The sequence below is a fragment of the Schistocerca piceifrons genome, chromosome 7 (genome assembly GCF_021461385.2).
Source record: "Schistocerca piceifrons isolate TAMUIC-IGC-003096 chromosome 7, iqSchPice1.1, whole genome shotgun sequence".
NCBI classification, from domain to species: domain Eukaryota; kingdom Metazoa; phylum Arthropoda; class Insecta; order Orthoptera; family Acrididae; genus Schistocerca; species Schistocerca piceifrons.
This window is the reverse complement of record NC_060144.1, coordinates 543,692,353-543,697,355: the sequence shown is the minus strand read 5'-3', so window position 1 is coordinate 543,697,355 and position 5,003 is coordinate 543,692,353. Positions and strand designations below refer to the sequence as shown.

The 5,003-nt window shown below is 41.3% G+C and overlaps 1 non-coding gene across 1 annotated transcript; it reads right to left on the bottom strand.

The window, feature by feature from the left end:
* Window positions 1–2,992: 2,992 nt before the first annotated feature.
* On the bottom strand, window positions 2,993–3,076 carry Trnas-gga. Its single transcript is given in 2 exon segments — window positions 2,993–3,027; window positions 3,037–3,076. It is a non-coding gene; the product is annotated as a tRNA-Ser (tRNA).
* Window positions 3,077–5,003: the final 1,927 nt, after the last annotated feature.

The following is a 5,003-nucleotide window of genomic DNA, read 5'->3' as shown; positions in this document are numbered from 1 at the left end:
ACATCCCTTTCACTAGGCGACGTTCAGTCAGTTATTGCTAACTAAACTGACTTTTTTGGTGGTTAATGGATAAGGGGTGGAAAGGTAAACACATGCAGATGCCAGATTAGAAGACGTGTGGTACATGTGTCTGCGAACCAAGTTTCTTGGTGATGTCTTCCAGGTCGTAGCTTGTTACTCTGAAACTGCAAGGCATCTCATTTATTGATAACGAATGGTAACTGCTAAGACACATCTCTGGAAGCAGATCGTAACACAGAACACCTTCTTTGTGCTGCCAGATGCACGTCAATAGCAATAAATTTGAGGACGCATACAAGCCATCGTTTGAGATAGTATTTATGTGTCTTATCCATTGCTTTCTTCTTATGTAGTTACAGTACGGTACTTGAAATTGCCATCGGGCGCACTGATTTAAGTTTATGGTGACCTCCTTAAATCTATTATGGCAGTGAAGCAGGCCATAGTTAAATATAGTTACAGCAACATGCCATAAAAAATGACTACGGAGAATGCTGAACCATTGTATTGTATGATAATGAGTGTTACGTAATATCATACTTGTTAATTCGAGCGCAGAAAAGTCCGCTGGAGATCACAGGCTCTATTACCAATGTGTCGCGTTCACTCTGGCAGATTCCGGTGTGTATCAAGCGCCCACCGTCTAATGGCATTGACATTGGCCTTACTGCGAGCCCTTTCACAAAGACGTGGATGGTTGGACTCATACTGACTTGTAATGGATAAGGTGTGTGTTCGATTCGCACTGGGAGTAGCAGTTTTTAACAGCCAAAAATGTATCCTTTTCACCTCCAGTAACGCTAAGTAAAGAACGCAGGACTGTGTCGTGGTTCCAAATCAACATTAAACATGCCCATTTGTTACAGACTGGAACAGAGTTGGATTAGTTTTGGCTGCCAGAGGTGGAAATCGCTGCTTGCAGAAACTCTGTCGATATTTAGCTTTCTTAACCTAGTAATGTTATTTTAGTTCACGAACCAATCGTTATGTAGCGTCCTAGGACCTTGATTTCTTATTTTAAGTGATCTTGAGATTTTGAAAATATTGGCACTGGACTGGGATTCGAGCTCCAATTTTTCTTTGGATTTTACCCTTCGAGATAACGCTGTCCCATTATTTCGTTGTTTCCTCACGATGCCCAACTCTTCTGGGTCTCGACGAACTGCGTGACCCTAATAGTGAAAGAGAAGTTGACAGTTTACACCTCTTCATGTGGGGTCAACGACGACGATGCGCGTGGGGCTGGAATCGCAGGCAGCTTAGAACTTTCAGTTGCATTACTTCTAGCTGAACACGTGCACAACTCGCTAGTGGTGAAGAGAAAATAAATATTTCATATCTCTTCGTGTGTGCTTGGTTCGAATCCCCGCCAGGCATAAACCATTTGTATCGTCGTTTCAGGCTCCAATATCAAACTATTGGTGAACATGTTTAATATCTGACATGTGATTGTGTTTAGTGAACAGTTGGTATGGACACTGGGTTCTTGTCCCCAACCATCACCACAACTTGACTCATGCGTTTCACACTTGTGCACTGCAGTTTATTACATACCTCTCGTGGTTACTTCTCAGGACCAATATAAGCTTCATGTTGTTCCCAGTGAAGTGATAAACATATCGGTATTTATTTCCAGGTTCACACATTCGGCCTTATCAACTGATACTGGTGAACATTTCGATATTTCATGTCTCTTTATGCATAGCCGAGTCTCGATCAGACACACAAGTATTGTTTGGTTCACAGTGGGTTCAAATTGGGATAACGAACAACAACTCGTCATGTCATTTAATGAGTGTGATAAGACCTCTGCAGTCTCACTTATTGTAATGAAGTTTGATTTACAAACGTTAGGGACTGTCTCATCCCTAATATTTGTTCTATCGCCGTATTAGTTTATATCTGGACCGACTGCCATAATGAGCGGTGTTTTCCAGTGGTCTCTTGTGGTAACCATTGTGTATAGTCAGCCGACTGTTCCACACGGGGTTTCGGCGTCTAAGGCAACTGTGACACAACTACGTTATGTTGGTTGCGTTCAGCAGTGGCCTACTTTTCTTACTGTCAGGTGTACATGGAGTGCATATTGGCCTCAAGATCGCATCACAGAAACGCCGAAACTGGTTATACAAATAAAATATCTACTCAAAACATGCTCTGTTAGTCGATTTTCCTTGGTAAATAAAAGAGAACATATATACAGTGCAATATATGCATTATGATAAACGACTCATACTGGTTCACATATTTGTTCATACGCCACAGCAATTTCTGTCAGCTCTTTTGCCGTGGTGTATGAAAGGTAAGTATGGTACTTAATGGAACTGCATGCGTCTGGCACTGAGAACTTCCACGCCTATGTTTCAGTTTAAAAAAGTATGAAATTTATTTTCTACTTACAACTGTAAAGGAATAATCAGCCACAACAGAGAAAAGCTGATGTTAATTAGTTAAGGAGTAAAGAAAAGCTGATGTTAATTAGTTAAGGATATGATTTCTAATAACATCCAACAGTATTATTGGAAAGCTTATCATATCTCAAAGTAATATTGTAAATCAATAAGGAATTTCGATTTACATAGGACATGTTTCGCTTTTACCCACAAGTATCATCAGAGATGTTTATTGACCCGATTTACATATTATGAAGGCCTACAACAACAACAACAAAAATAAATAAATAAATAAATATGATGAAATTAGTCGGAGTAACTCTGTTCTTCGCTTTACAAAATTTGTCTTCGTAGGAAATAATTCCGTGGTTTCGCATGTATTGGAGAGTGACAACATCATATTTGCAGACGATGCTAAGGAGAAGACAGGAGTTTTGGCAGACTGTAGCGAACTGCAGATGAAGGAAAAATGGTTCAAATGGCTCTGAGCACTATGGGACTTAACATCTGTGGTTATCAGTCCCCTAGAACTTAGAACTACTTAAACCTAACTAATCTAAGGACATCACACACATCCATGCCCGAGGCAGGATTCGAACCTGCGACCGTAGCGGTCGCGCGGTTCCAGACTAAAGCGCCTAGAACCGCTCGGCCACCCGGGCGGCGCAGATGATGGAAGACAGGTATAAATGTTCAGTGGAGCGCATCCTAGCAAAGGGAAGTCAGCAGCAGCAGCAAATCATTTGTCTACAGATTACATACATCGTTTATTTTAGTGGTATTCTTACTTCTGAGTAGAAGTGAAGAGTAGCTCAATATTTTGCTGTTTTTAGGACTTCTGTTTATTTTTCTTGCATGAATTATCGAATTTTTTGAGTGTTTGTGATGAGTGAGTTCAATTTAGTGGGTTATGGTGCTTTACCTGTTGTTCAGACAATAACTGATTAAAGATGGATAAGGGCTGCAGCATCGCTTGAACTGGATTTACACTGTGTGGTGCTAGAACGCCTTTCTGCTCGTGAATGATAGCACTTAATAATTGGTCACATTCTCTACTTAGTTGATTAAATAGGGTTCATAACTGTAGGAGTTGTTCATTAATCGCAATGAAAGTTGCAATCCTCTTTAGACCCTGATCGTCGTCCTTAGAGATTAAATAACAATTTTTCTAGCTTAGTCATTCCGTTTTCGTACAGTTGCTCATTTGTTACTACTTAATCTACTGGTAAATTCAATCCAGTCAACGTGGATCTAGTACTGTCACTTGTTCTTGGTTAATTTCAACAATTGTTCTGATCTGGACTCCACAGTAGTATGTGAGACCTGTAATAGGCGGCATCTTTCTCCCATTAAACTGAGAACTCCTTTTTTTTTCCTCGTTGGTCTTGTCAATTGACTTATTAGTGACTTGGTTTTGTATAAGTGTTCTACATTGTTTGTCATCCCGTTCATCAGCAAATAACAATCCCCGTTGCTATAAGTAGTATGGTAGTTAGTGCTTCTTCTTCGACTAAACTGATGTGATCTCCGGTATCTATCAAAAATTTCATTTCTTGCCGAATTTGTCGCACTTTGTCATCTTCACATTATTTTCAGCTTCACAGCCAGTTACCCTTACCTAGGGCCATCGCACGGCGGCTATGCGTGACTGCTGCCCGTACCACCCGGTTAGTTTCTGGGACAGTCTTCTGGAATCTTTCCGTGTTTCTCTCGACACTGAGGCGCTGTATCCCCGTATTTATTGCAGATATGACATCGGCGAAATCTACAGTCCTGTGTCCTGTGCCCACGCCGCTGGCATTTCGTACATATTATAATCTTGGTACATTTGACATCGGTGTGCCCTTTCTCATCACAGTGATACAAAAATCCTGGCACTGTCTATCTTCGGCTGCAATGTTGTGTGTCTGCAGCATCCTTCCTTTGGGGTTCTTTCAGCAGTGTTTTGCTATATGTCCCATCTTCCTACAGTTGTAACACGTCGTACCTTTAATTTGATTATTAATATTTGTTGGCCCCACTAATCCTCTTGTAGCCTGATTCTCTTCTCGCATGTAGAGGATCGCACTCTCTTCCTGTTGTACAGTTTCTACTGCCATGTTTAAATTAATATCTTCGCCTCGACTGCGTACTATCGTCCGAATCCTCTCGTTTACCAACCCTTGAATGAATCATGTACGGCTTAGTGCATACACCAATTCGACCGCACCCTTTAATTGTTCTTGGGAAGTTACTTTCCTCACGGCAACCATGAATGATTTGGATGGCTCGTCATCGTCTTTCCTTATGAAGCTACTGATCCCCTAGAAAACTGTCTGGCTTGGAACATTCTAACTATATAGAAATAAAATGGTTCGTTCGTCCACATAATTTTCTTCTGAGATACTTCTCACTTACTGCCAGTAATTTGTAGTCTCTCGATCTAAAAATTTTGATCTAGTATCTCCGGTTATCTTTGACTTTACATACTGAAATAATAGCTTAATGCCGGCCGGTGTGGCCGTGCGGTTCTAGGCGCTTCAGTCTGGAACCGCGTGACCGCTGCGGTCGCAGGTTCGAATCCTGCCTCGGGCATGGATGTGTGTGATG